The following is a 15,286-nucleotide window of genomic DNA, read 5'->3' on the forward strand; positions in this document are numbered from 1 at the left end:
GAACTTTTTTACAGAGAGATGTACAACAGAGCATAGTTTAATGGAGACTGATAAATTCTAAATGGAATCTGCTGTTTTCTTTTTCGAAAAATGAGCAAAATATGGGCTTTGCAAAGTATTTAATTGTTTGCTGTTTTAGACCATATCTAAATATTTCAAAACAATAAAATGAAGTACCGCGATTTAAATAAAATAATTTATGGTAAAAAAATTTGCAATTCAACTATTCAAAAACAAATTCAAAGTTTCAGCAGGTAAAAGTTTTTGGCTGAAACCATAAAAACTAATAAAAGCACAAAAATGCATGAAAAAAGCTTATATAGTTATCTATATATTATTTCGTTATGGTATGTGTAAACTTTTATTATTATTTGGTCCAGTAATATAGGCTATTTTCAGAGTTTAAACTGAACTGTATTGTAGATATATGTAATTGCAAATTTCCGACAATTACAGTCAAATGTGTTGCTTAGTATTTGGCATATTGTAAAGATTTTCACTCTCACCATAATATCAAGTAGTACGCTTCAGGTAATTGCTGCAACTAGTAAACATTCAAAAAAATCTCTGTTTATAGATAATGTTTATTACATACCAGATAGGGACTCCCACATATACCATATCTGCACAGTTGCATATTCACACACAAGGTTCGCAACAATGGCAACATGCCATCAGGTCTAATAATTAGTAATTAAGCTCTAAATATTGTTATGATATTCCTATCTTTCTTCAACAAAGAAACAATACATATATATCACTACCATATATTCCAGAAATCAATAAGACAATTTCGAAAGTACTAAAGCCACACAACATTATAATTGCGGAAAAAACAAAAAAAAACTAGTCTGAACTGAATGTTTCCCAAAACTAAAGCCAAAAACTAACAAAATGGATATACCAAATACTGTATATAGAGTGAATTGTTTAGAATGTGATAATACATATATAGGACAAACTAAACAATATTTCAAAAAGAGAATGTAAGAACATAAATACAGTCTGAGAAATACTAGTGAAATAAAACAGCATTAACACAACATGCACACCAAATGTTATATAATTTTGATTTTGACAACGCAGATATATTAATTAGGCAAACAAATTATCATAAAAGAAGAATCCAAGAAATGATACAAATAAAAAAACATGCAAAAGCAGTAAATTTCAGATCAGATACCGACAACCTTAGCAACATTTACCAAACWCTAATAAAGCCATAAGTATGGAACACCCGGTACACTAGTGAAAAATTAAAACTATTTCTGCTTATCTCAATACATGCACCACTCTCGTAWATTTAGAAAATAATTCAGACAAACTCWAGCTTTTCAAGAAGGCAAAGACCGAAAGGGATGTTAATTTTTACCAATCATGAGGTAWTTTTTTCCRATGTTTTGCTCTCCCAGAAGGAAAATTTTTTTCCCCTCAAAAACTGATGAATGTTATAACACTTTGTAAATTATAAATTTTATACATGTTTTAATTGTGAATTGCTGGTTGTAGTTTCTGTAAAATCTTAAATCTGATGGTGGCGTTGTTGTCTCGCCGAAACGTAATGAAATAAACGAAGTTTCAAAAATTTTTACTTCACACTTTGACTGAAACCCAGGAAAGATAGGAATATCATAACAAGTACACGCAATTAGGAAAATAAATCAAAACTCTAAATATTTACATTTAAATACAATAGTTTTGAAAGTAAAACTGCATAGGTAATACATGTGTTACAAATTTTCTGAGAATGTAAAGTTTTAGGTCATACGAAACAACGGATTCAAAAGACAAATCTTAAAAATCCGGAATAAATAATAAACGCGTTTAAGGACCAATTTTCACACTCCAAAATATATATCTTGGAAAAATGGAGGCGTTCGTTAAAATGATCTATGTACTCGTAGTATACTCTCGTAGATAAGTTGAGAATCAGTTCAACGGGCATGCTCGAAATAAATCAGGTCTAACAGTGATATATTTGATAAAAACTTTTATAGCTCACACTGTAATAAAAAAATTCCCTCTTGTGAAGCGTAACATGTAAGATATTGTATTTGCTAGAACAGGCCAATAATCTAATGTAGAAAATACAAATATGCATGTAAAAATGGTACAATAAGTCACTCTATAAAGATTAAACTGCATGAAACTAACATAAAAATGCAAAAACGTAAATTTGGTATAGTTTTAATTATCTAGATTCTGGTGTATGAATAGGTAAGCTGCGTTTGCAATATTTTTTCCATGTTTGGGGCTTAATTACAATTAATACCAAATAATGTAAAACAAACATAAATGACTCTCGTTTTTATCATAGAAGAAGTTCTATGTCTTACCAATATTACACATTGTTGTTTATTTTGTAGCAGTTATTAAAGTTCAGAATTAATTGCGTAAAAAATCGTTGCTCTGATTACACTTTAAAGTTACGAAACTTGAATTTAGCCGACACCTAAATTGGACATCAAAACTTTGATCAGTAGCTGCAATTATAGCGCTTACTAGTCATTGAGGCAAATACTTTCCTCTAGTTGAAAGTGTGACAAATCATTCAATTTTAAAATGCCAGGACAAAATGCAAGAATATGGAATTATACTTGAAAGTACTTACTCACGGAACCCCAAAAACCACTTTACCTAGTCAAATATTGTCGAAAGACCTAAACAACTGTTTCAGGGAGTCGTAAATTAAATCGTCCGACAACATTACATTTCCCTAATATTCCTGAAAATGTTCCTGGAAACTTCCTGGCATAAAATCCTTTGGCCTCACCGTACGTACCTAAATCATGGAGTCAGTGATCCAATGCGCGTTGCACAATCTAATTTGGTGCCGTTTTTCCTTATGTTTTTCACCGAAGATTTACGACTTTCCGCTATGTTGAGTACAAGCAATTGTCCGGGGGTCATATTTATTGTATTCACACATCATCAGAACTATATTAGTTTAGTGGGTTTAGCAGTTTAGTTTAGTGTTATGTAGCGTTACTTATTGGAAGTTAGCTATTCTAAGCTAGAAAGAGAAAGATGTAGTGAGAATGGTACATAAGAGGATTTAGATGGTTTTGTAAATGTAGAGGGAAATCTCATTGTGCGCACTTCTACATGTGTGTATTTTTATGTTTAATTAAAGGTCTAGCAGCTTCTTTTCATATATGCAATTTCCATACGTAATCGAACCAAATATGTATTCAATTCAAAGATGGCACATGTTGTGTAGTTACTTACAACGAAAAAATTGATTCTGTTTATGTCTATTTCAGATATTAAGACTGATTTATTAAGGCCCTGTCATCAATAAAAATCTAACAAACGTAGGATTTTTTTTCAAACCGGGAAAAATATTTTCGTCCCGCAACGAAGCAGTTTTCTTTAGCTTGGGTTCCAGCCAATTTTAGACGATAAAGCAACCACAAAGGACGGTTTCTGGACTTTTAATGGACTTTTCCCACACAAAAAACGCAGTGCTCACCTTTGAAAATCTAGCTTTAACATTTGATAAGTTCATATAGCAACTGTGGCGGTTTTGGTTTACTGCTCTTGTGGTAACGCTTGTTTAGACTTAGGCTTCTTCAATATTAAAAGTTGTCTTCGAAGTCTTTGAGCATTGATATGTTAGTGGGAGAAGGTGTAAGACATTAAATTTTAAAAGGATAATTTGCATCTAAAGATGTATGGACTATGCAATAACAATATTTTTTTAAATATATTCGGGTGTACAATGTTGGCTTCTTGCTAAGTGTCCAACTGCGAACACTCCTCAAAAGCTAGTGCAAGAAGAAATGAACAGTAAAGACAATAACCAATTTTGAAGTGATTTTGAAGTAATTTTATCACGAGTTATAAAAGTGTCCTTTAAAGATTATCTTATTGAAAGAAAAACAAATTTTTCGTTAGGCATAATTCGGAAATACACGTTTCTGTATAACTGGTTCACATTTCACTAAGAGTAGAAAATGGTGTGATACAAATTTAAAGGCAATTGATAGAGTGGGTGTTTCATCGAACAATATTTGAATCAGTTCATGTAATATATGATGAAAGTGTCTTCCTCTGCAATGTTTTAATCGAACATTTCATAAGAAAATTTGAATATAGAACTTTAATGGTTGATATTTTCTTTCTCATTAAACTCTTCCCATTGTCAAATGAAGGATCGAAAGAAATAGTCTTTCGAGGCCATTGCTTCAATCTGGCAAGTTTTTGAACGTTTAATCCTCAATAGAGTTTTGTTCGCAAGCTTGGATTGAACTATTGTTGTCTGTTTGTTTCAATCACAAGAATTAGTTCACACCTCTTCAGGAAAAACGCCACTCATGCTTGCAAATGGTCACGAAGACATTCTTTGGAATGGCGGGTCGAACTAACTAGTTTCTGTATTAGGTTGATCCAATGAAGTGAAAACTTCAAACTGAAATATTACAAAAATATAAAAATATGTTCACGTTTAGTGAGTATCCGTTTCTAAAATGTGTGGATTGCAGAAAACAGCAGAACTTGAAAAAGACTGAAACTGCAGAATTATTTTAGAAGATAGATTGAAAATTCCTACAATTATTAACTTTCATCCGAAAAAATAGAAATACAATTCGTGTTGATTTTATTGGAGACATAATTTTAGTGAATTCAGACAAATCAGTCATAGTTTCAAACAAATAATATGAATGAAATTAGTCACATTTTGAGACGTCTTCCTGTACTCAACATTATGTTGAATGACAAACTCTCGTAAGTAATTTGATATCACTAGATTTTTCGTTATAACTATTACAGATATTTATGAAATTGTTTAAACTACATCAATGTCTGGACAAATATTAACTATGCTGAACACGCCTTCGACGCCGGACTAGAGCTCAGAGAACACAGATTTAACACAATTTTGAACGGAAGCCCAAGGGCGTTTGTGTAATTTACTTGAAATTGGATTGCAATTCTCCTGCTACTTACACTTAACAGCTTCGGAACAATTTCTAAACCACTATTGGTTATTTATCACATCAAAATAGGCGATTTTTATCACAAACAATTTCACACTAGAAAGCGCTTCAGTTAGTGCTTGAGTGTAACAGACAATTTATATAATAACCGCCTTTAAGATAAATGCAGCTAAAATGTTTTTATTTGACACCAAGCTCAATGACGCCGATCCAATTGTAGTTAAGTCTAAGTGTGCACTTTTGCAATTACTTCGATGGTTTGTTGCAAAAGTTATATATCGAAAATTGAAAATAGTTTGACTGTATTTCCAAATCAATATCTTTCATATCATAGGCACAATCTGAATTTATTCAAGTAAACAGTGTTTCATTTAATATGCAGTTCCCAATAAAACGACATAATTCATAACAAGCCAAAACAGAATACATTATTTTTATAGTTAGCAAAAGTTATCTAACCTCCAGCAATTTTATTCGCGTGACTATCTGGGTTAAGCTCAGTAATATTGCTGCTTCCATGTGTTCTTTTTGAAAATCAGTAATCAGGTCGGTCAACTCGCTTTCATGGACGATATTTTCAGGCGGATTCGGTAATTCCGATGTGGATCGGATATGGATCCGCTGTGGATAGAAGAAGCGATTGAGTATTTCAAATAAGAAGCCGTCTTCTTCATATGCTGACTATGAAAATAATGTTTTAGTTCGAAAGTAAATCAAAAGCAATTTAGAGGTTTGCAAAGATGAAAATGTTGAATCTGTGATATCATCTGCATTATATGAGTTAAAGATTGCTTAATTGAAATAGAAATGCGTTCTCATAAAAAATAAATCAGTTTTTTGGACTTACCGCAAATAAGTTCAGATTTAGGCAGATGTTCTATACTATAAACACTGAAAAAATCATACGAATCAGTTAAATAAATTATTCAAAAATAATTATGTAGGTATAAGCGCTATGAAATGTACTTGAATTTCAACAAATGCATCACAAGTGTCACCGAAATGGTTCTACTGAGAGCATAGGTTTTAGAGCGGTGAGTACGCAAAAAATTATACATTTTTGTTATCCATAATTTGTTGGTTGAAAAATCCTATTAGCGCTGAAGAATACAACAATGTGAATCGCTAAAGAAATGGTCATGAGCTTAAAGAAACCGCAATCAAATAATTTCACGTGCGCCAGGGCGCAAACTGCACTTTGCCATTAATAAACAGTTTAATGTGCCGAGAATGTCTTAAATTGTAATTGAATGCGCTGGCATTAAACTTTCAAACTTTTGTTGAGACGCCTTGGATACATCAAAAGATCAGACTTGCTTTATGTTGCTGGTGTTGATAGAATCATACTATGTTAAATTTTCAAACTTTGAACATAACGCACGGATTTATATTCAGCGTCGGAGATATTTAAAGTTGTTAGGGATTATGCAACTTTCTGTTCAATTTTCAGCTCTTTATACTCTGTATGGAATGCGAGAATAAATGCTCTCTCAACTTATTGTCGGACGCTGTTACGAAAATGCAATTCAGTAATATTTTATTCTCGGAATAAAATCGGAAGTTACTTTGGAGTAGGCAGCAGTTGAAAGCAAACTTTAATACGTTTTCAATTTACGAGGCATCCAAACCTTAACTGTTGTGGCAGGATTACTTTAATAGCCCTGGGAGCTAAATACGAGATGAGCTTTTAGATGAATTCCAGTAATAAGTATGTCGTTATAACAAGAATGTAGGCTATTTGAGAGTTAAATAAAAGCGAATTGCAAATAAGAGCTGTTCCAATAAGAACGACGAATTTAAATTTTAGATAAAACACATATATTTATGGCATAAGTTTGAGATATTTATTGAAAAATTAAGTACACATCATGAGGTTATGAACGGAATAAGACCTCGGACAAATGGCCGCCTCGGCTTTGCTGGCACAGACGTGCTTTTGTCATGAAATTTTCAAGGACTGTTGGGCATAAATTTTGCGGTATTTCAGAGATACAGCATTGAATTTAATCTTTTATGGCTTCCATCGTTGTTAGTTTGTTTACATAAACTTGTGACTTTAAAAGCCCCCAAAGGAAAAAGTCCAAAGGCGTTATATCGCATGATCTGGGCGGCCCATGCCGATCTCCAAAACGAGAAATTACACGACCAGCAAATGGCTCGTGCAGTAATTCCAATGCCGAATTGATGTGGTTGGGCTATCCTCAACATTTGCGAACTGTGGCTGCAAAACTTCCACTACTTCACAATACATAAATGAAATACAATAATTTACAAATAAAATATATTGTCTTCAATTGATGATATTATAACAAAAGTTAAGAATACAGATAAAAAATTTGTCGCAAACCTTTTTTATAAAGTGCAAAATTTAAAGAAAAAGTTTCACTGATTGATCACTGTGCACTTAAGCAGTCAAACTAATTTTTGCATCTCTTCAAAAATTCGAAGTTCTAACGGAATAAATGTAGTTTGCTTATGTTCCACTTCAGATAAATTAAAATGCGTTTTTATTTCGAGATCCAAACATCAGTTATGATCTTCACATCGAATTTGAAAATTTGAATAAGTAGTGGTTGTTTTGCGAAATTAATACATAAAGAAAATTTGGCATTTGGTTAACGAGAAATAATTATAAAATTATTTTACACATAATACCGATCGATACCGAAATCGACCAAAACAGCAGTACAAAAACTGGTATTACTTTTGACAGACTTAAGCTTCTACAATTTTAGGAAATTTTAGTCACTGACACTCCTCACAACACACCAACCAGAACATATTGAGGTTGAGCTAATTAACAACATAAAACCAGAAATAAAGACAAAAGTGCGGTATAATACCCGTCTTATCGTATAGCACTTGCGAGAAAACGAAGAAGATTGTAATAGGCCCTTTATTAACTAGCGATCTTCTTTTGAATGTATTATTACTTTGTGTTATTATAATAAAATTTAATAAACATGAATGCATTGAGACAATGAACCAAGTTAATTTGAGTTTGATGATTGTTGAGTAACAGCTTGCAACTCAGCAGCATATCAATGTTGGTTAGGGCAAACGTGCGTGAGCTGAGGAGTAATAAAGAAGTGAGATATTGGTATATTTATCTTGTATATTGGAGAAGAGAAGAAGTTCCTGGATATTGCCGGCTAATAAAATATTCTGCTTTAAATCTAGATCAATAATGGGACTCCACTAATCCAGTGTGTACATACGAACTTCTCATTGTTGAATAATAAGGGAACGTAGACAGATCAAATTGAAAAAAACTTTAGAGATAGTATTTATTCTTAATTTGATCACTGCTACGAAAAAACTGTCACTGCTTATTTTCATCAGTTTCAAAATTTCAAATGCACTGTATTCTTTAATATCCGTACTTCTAAATGTGCTTTGACTTTTTGGGAAGACGGAAGTGGTCAGATAGATAAAACAAAAGTTGAAAAAGGATCAAGGTTCAAAGACGAAAAGTGAAAACAATCGACTTTCAATGAGAGTTTCAATTTTGCCAATTTTGTTCAGAATATGTGGAAGGAAAATGAGGACTAAACCTCAGAATAGAAGACAACACATTATGTTGAGAATGGATTGATGTTTAATTCGCTGAAAAATGTTCGAAATATTTATATGACAAAGCTTTATTTTATGTGTTTTTGCAGTAAATTTTTTTGGTTTGCACTAATGAAATGTTTATGTAGACTTATCTGAAATTGCATTGTTAAAGACGCAATAGCAATTTTCAAAAAATCTACTATTTTCCCCATGTTTTTAATCCCCAACAGCACAAGTGCTGATTATTAAACATCATTAGAATAGACCTTGAAAGCTGTTAATGAAAAGCAGCTTTGTTGTCCAGTGTCTGCAGGGCCGGATGCTGAAGGCGCGGGCAATACGCTTTATCTTGAAGGAAATCCTGAATCCTTGCGAGGAAACCGCCGCTAATTAATGATTCCTCTTTGAGGTGACTAAGCCGGAAAACAGAAGGAGAGTTCTATTGCAAGCCTGATGTTAAAGCGATACGACATTTGGTGTAGATAAGAGAATGACAAATTATCGGTCGGGATTGATTTCAAGTCGTCTTTTAATAAATGAGTGAAATATGAAAGCGTAATAGAAGCTCGGAGATATTGCTGATTTTCTATCGACTTCGTTTTTGCTTAGAAAAACACAGCAAAATTTCATAACCGAATAGCTGACTTAAGCTTCGATAAATCTGCTTTCGACAGTGCACAACTTAATAAACATTTTATTTTACTTCGAAATTATTTATTACACTTGACTTAAGGTCTATTATTGTAGCAATCTATAAAGCAAATTCTTATAGCGTATTTTTTATGATCGCCTCCGCTAAATGTTTTTTGGAAGTACCTACAATCATGTTCATTGGCAATAGTGAAATGCAGTTTTGTGTTAGCGGCAAATTGGGTAAAATCCCTAGAGGTTTTTACAATTAATACAAGCTTGACAATAATCATGGAATGTCCCGATTTCATTTCAAGATAAGTATTGTGTTTGCGACTTTTCGTTACTTGACAAGGACTAGGTAATTTGTCAGTAATTTAATTTCATTTGGAACGGAAAAAATCTCTACTTTTGCATTTATTGAATCTGCATCAATTGTGAAATTGCGCTTAAACCCAGAAATAGTCGCAAACTTGCGCCCTTTTCAGTAAATAAGACATTCGCCAAAAAGCCTTAGTTCTCAAGTATATAGAATTTTGTTAGATTCGCATCTCTCGTTTAATTTCTGGCAATTTTTTTAAATTGTGCTAACATTCAAAAGTAGTCGCAGACTTGCAGACTTTTGGCTAAAAATCCACAACTCGTAAACTGAAGTAGATCAACAGCTACGAAGTTTAGCCCAGGAGTCCTTAGTTGTATGTCTTCAGAATTTTGATAGACCCCCAACCCTTGTTGTTTCTGGATTTTAAAAATTGTGCCCAAATTCAGAAATAGACGCAAACTTGCACAACGACATTTGCAGAAGATGCTTTAGTGCTTATGTGTGCAGTATGTCGATAAATTAAAAAACTTTCGTTTAATTTCATAAATTCTTTGAAATTGCGCTCAAATCCAGAAATAGTCGCATACCTGCGCGCTTTTGGTTAAAATCTCTGAACTGGCAAACTGAAGCAGATCTAAAAGCTGCGAAAGAAGGAGTTCGTCAAAGAAGCCTTAGTTCACAGGTGTGGATAATTCCGATACCTATAATCACAACTCCGGTTTAGTTTTTGGAATGTTTAGAAAAGGCGTTCTAATCGAAAAAGAGTTGCAAACTTGCACGTTTTTGGTTAAAAATTTTCCATTTGCAAACTGAAACAGATCTTTGCTAGATATAACGTGAACATTTGCAAAAAAGCATTTGCACTTCGGTGTGCAGTATAGCGTTGGAGTGAAAGCTGTTTTGGGATTGTTCTCAGATCCAGAAATAACCGCAAACTTGCTCTCCTTTGGTTAAAAGTTCGTAAGTCACAAACTGAAGTAGAGCTAAAGCCGCAAACTTTGATATTTCCAAAAGATTTCTTAATATTTATGTTCGCAATACTTCGTTAGATTTAATTTCTGCAATTTTGCTCCAACTCAGAAACAGATCTAAGGCTGCTAAGTTATACATTCTTAAGTATGCAGAATGTGGATAGATTCACGACTCGCTTAATTTCTACAAGTTTGAAATTCAGCTCAAATCTGTAAATTGTATCAAACTTGCAGGCTTTTAATTGAAAATTAACAAGTTGCAAACCGAATTACATCTAATGCTGCACACTTTATCATTCGCAAAACCAACCTTTCTGCTTATGCGCCCAGTATTGCAATATATTGAAAATTCTCGTTTAATATATCGATTTTTTTAAATGCGTTCAAATCGAGAAATCGGGAGAAAACAGAGAAGTTGGASATCTGTACGCTTTGGATAAAAATKAAAATTGATAACCCGGATAGAAGTAGGGATGGGAGAAAAAAATCGATGYAATTCGTTCGATGCTCGATATTTTTACCATCGATGTTGGAAATTTGRGACATTTGGGACAAAACATCGATGTTGGATCCTGAAATGAAAACTCCTGCACCCGAAAAAGCCACTTTTTACAGTCAGTTGACCGAAAAATGTGAAAACTACAAGTTGAATAAATTTAGTCTGTTACTTAACACTGCATTGTTTTAAAATGTCATACTAATAGTAAAATAAAATTATGTGTAAGTTAATCGATTTGAACGCAACGGAAAACTATCAGAACATCGATGTTCTGCCTTCGAGGTTTCCCTAACATCGATATTACCTTTCGATGTTCACATCGATGGCTACCATCGATGTTATTGGATCGATGCCCCATCCTTACCGTCATGTGAACCAGATCTAAAGCTGTAAAGATGTGAGACTTACAAAAGGTACCTTAGAACTAAACATTTTTCAAAACTTCAAAAAGCGATCGCAAACTTGCATGTTTTTAGTTAAAAATTCACAACTTTCAAATTGAAACATATCTAAGGCCACAAATGTGGACATTTCCAACATGCCTAAGCGCTGACGTGCCTTTATTAGTAGATTATAGTAGATATAGAATTTCGATAGATTGAAAGCGCTCGTTCAATTTCTGACAACAGCTGAACTATTCGCAAATCTTGAAGCTTTTGGTTAAAAATTTCGAACTCACAAACTGAAGTACATCTGAGGTTGCATAGTTAGACATTTGCGAAAGACGCCTTAGTTCTTAAGTGTGCAGAATTTGGATAGATTCGCAACTCGTCTAAATTCTCAAATTTTCTGAAATTGCGCTCCAAGTCTTGCACGCTCCAAGTCTTGCTTAAACATGCACACCTGGCAAACTGGAATAGATCTAAAGCTGCAAAGTTAAACGTTCGCCGAAAAAGCTTTAGTTCTTAAATGTGCAGAAATTCGCTAGTTTCACAACTTTCGTTCAGCTTCTGAATATTTTTTTAATTGCCCTCAAATCCAACGAAATTTCCACATCCAGTATGGTTTAATGCACTAACTTGCTCCTTTCGGTTGAAGTACTCTTGTTTCTCTTGTTCTCAATCTGCCTGTTTGGAAATCTCAATGATTTTCCTAGCAAATTTTAGAAAGAAGCGATGTGTTTGGTCCAAACTATATGGTTCTTCGTAGAAAATTTGGCGGCCTTAAACGTGTATCGTCACAGAAAATATTACAATAAATTTCCTTACAACTGTTGTCTTTAGCTTAGCATGTCCTACAAAATTACGTATAACCAAAAGTATTGTATTTTGATTGATTCGAATTTTGTTAAGTCCCATCAAACCCCTCAAACGTTCAATCTCTCTGTCGAGTGGGTGTTTTCGATTTAACATATATCTCGTATTTTTCTTCGTTGTATTGCCTTTTGACCTCAATCTCAGATACGTTGGGGCTTCTCTTTTTGAACGGCGTGAGCAAACATAAATTGCAATATTCCGCTAATCAATAATATTCACAAGTTCTTAACATTCTCCATGTGTCCCCTATTAGACTCTTGCATCTTAGCCCTTTATCGAAAGCTTAATATTGCAATTAATAGATATCAGATACAAACAAGCATGGTAATGGTGTGCACAGGATAGAAAATAAACTGCACAACTAGAAGCACTCATTATCTGTAGAGCTGACGGTGTATAATAGGGGTATTACAGTAAACAATAATTAAACATGTATTATATATGAGTAACTCTCGTGGAAGAATAGCAGCATAAGGATGGGAGTCATTAAAGCTGCTCATTAGAATAATTATTCGGATTTCTCCTTTGACTACTTGAGTAAATATATCTCCGAGACTGCAAAGCTTATGTTATTTAAAATTTATAACTGCAGTGTAATTGATATTGTAAGTATGCTCAGTATGGATGCTGCTCTGGATTTACGTCTCTCGAATAATTATTGTGTGGTGAGTGTTTTCGCAATATAGGTACCTGTTATATCAGCACTAAACCCACTTGCTAAACCCTGAGTAGTAATTTATTTTTTGAGCAAAAAAGAAAAATGTGACTTCATGAGCAATAACTCTAAAGTTTGGAAAGGTTAGTCATTTGAATAAAAATAAATTTTGAATGAAAGGTGAAGATATGGATTTAGAAGTTAAGCTATGACAAATATGATAAAAACGAGTAAAAACCGTTTTTAGCTCGCAAGTAAAGGCCTTGTACAAACCCACAATTTATATGAAATATCCTCTAAGAACCCAATCTATTATCTGAAAATTCCTACCGTGTAGAAATTGTCCTTTTGAAGAAATAAAATGTTGAATAATGCAAACGGCGATATGAAAATCGTTTGGAGCCCCAAAGGGTAAAAGCAGTCTCTATCAATTTTGGCATAACATCTTAAGGGCATTGTAATGTTTTTCTCTAGCACGAAAAAGAACAAATGTTTGTGTTCGGTAACTTAATAGTTCCAAGATTTAAAAGTAAGCAAACGTGCGCTATCTACTTGGTGGCAACAGACAAATATTTTATTGTTATGACTGTGTTTAATGGTGCGAGAAATGGTATCTAAGATTGGCACTTGGATACGAGCCTGGAGCGTGTAAACCGTTAAAATATAAAACATCAACTATAAATATTAAAATTAGAATTTACCGAACTTTTTAAGGATTTTTTAGAGCCATTGCTGAATAGACATTAAGCTTCCGGAAATGCTGCCATAGGATAATGTGATAATCAATACCTTCTGTCAGTTGGGCTTGACAGATCAAATAAGTTATGTAATGTTCCATCTCTATGTTCAATCAGGCGGAAGATAAAGTAATTTTACATCATCATTATGTCAAACGCTCAAAAACTGTATATCTGACATAATTTAATTCTCATTGTGTTCTACTATCATGAATGCTTGATTTTTTTATTTGTTAATTAATGTATTAATTTATTGTCTTCTTCCATCCATAGGTCCTGCTGAAATGTACAGTGAATCAAATGCGTGGAATTTTTATGGCATTTTTAAACTTTAACTTCGCGAGACATAAACCCTAAAGTATGTCTAATTTTAGGGTTGTTATTTTTGTCCAGTTAATTATTTTCCTACAGTTGATGCAATTAAATATTTCGCACATACATGCACACGACTTAGGATTTCATCACCATTTACTACTTGCAAAAAATTATTTGCATGCATTTTCCAGATAATGCTTCTAGATAAGAGATATTTGTCTAATGCGACTCATAGTATCAAGCTTACTTACATTTTTCCCTAGTTAAAAGCTCTCCTCTGAAGAAATATTTCAGTCCTGTCAGTTTAGTCTGCAAAGCAAACCGGAAAAATACATGAAATCACTATTTGTCGCTTACATGAATTGTTTCGTATACTTTTCGGATGTAAATGGGTGCGGACAAGTAAAACCTGCTTGCTTACAATAAATAAGAGGGATGGAAATCAAATGATTTTAGTTTTAAATATACACGGCGGTGCAAATAATTTTTAATGAGATTTTCATCAATAGTGGCCGTCGCTTCAAACTATTTTCGTTACTCAGGGTATTCACTACAACTCTGGTTTTTCTAATGGTTCACCCTGTATGACTATGCCGCAATTGATTATCTTACAAATCAGGGGAATTTTGCAATAAGGTTGCCATTTACTTCTAATTAAATTTTTGGAGAAACATAATGATTCATTCATCATTTGCTAAGATAATAATAATCTCTATCTAAAACTCGCTGTTCTCTATTTTCTTGCGTTTTGGGAGGACCTATAGTAAACTGGCAATTTTACGCGTTTTGCACGCAATCCAACACTTGTGTCTTGTTTCTAACTTATCTCTCTAATCCAACACTTGGTGTCTCTAAATTTTTTTCTAACTGTTATTCAAATGGACTTTAAAATAAGTAAACACAGAACCTGCAAGTTGATTGGCGGCAAATACTTTTCGCCAGTAAACTTTCCAAGTGTAAACGCTGCTTAAGATAGGACCGCAAAACAACCGACGCCTCACGTTGTAAGATTTTTTTTTAAATTTTGGAGTAACTTTCTTAATGTCGACCGTTTTCATTATTGATTTTGATACAGATTACATAAAGTCAGTTTAATGTATGTCCTAAACCTATACAAAAACCAATATTTTCCTCTCTGCAAATTAATATTTATGTCTTAGCTCCGTTTTCCTCTTAAATGTACTTAAATTTAGCATGTAACAAAGAGCACAGTGCTAGCCCCAGTCACATTTGCGGGTAATTTGAGGCCTTCATGCTACTACAAATGAGCCAATTTTTTGCGGATGTCCAGACATTAAAATGCCGCCCTCCATCCGACACTGTAGACTGAAGGCTTATACAGGCAATATTAAAATGCAAAAACGCTAATTATGCAAATATTTCAGCCTTCCTCACATAAAATGGCT

The 15,286-nt window shown here is 33.4% G+C and overlaps 1 protein-coding gene across 1 annotated transcript in view; it reads right to left on the minus strand.

Annotated features, from left to right (window-relative positions):
* Nucleotides 1-15,286, minus strand: part of LOC109546660 (potassium channel subfamily K member 18) — a gene marked incomplete in the record, with an annotated part of 306,039 nt that overhangs the window by 252,165 nt on the left and 38,588 nt on the right. The window contains 1 exon segment of the mRNA XM_048666691.1: nucleotides 5,788-5,831.

This window comes from Dendroctonus ponderosae, unplaced genomic scaffold, assembly GCF_020466585.1.
Source record: "Dendroctonus ponderosae isolate FM_Combo_2020 unplaced genomic scaffold, Dpon_F_20191213v2 Dpon_F_20191213_5, whole genome shotgun sequence".
Lineage (NCBI taxonomy): Eukaryota > Metazoa > Arthropoda > Insecta > Coleoptera > Curculionidae > Dendroctonus > Dendroctonus ponderosae.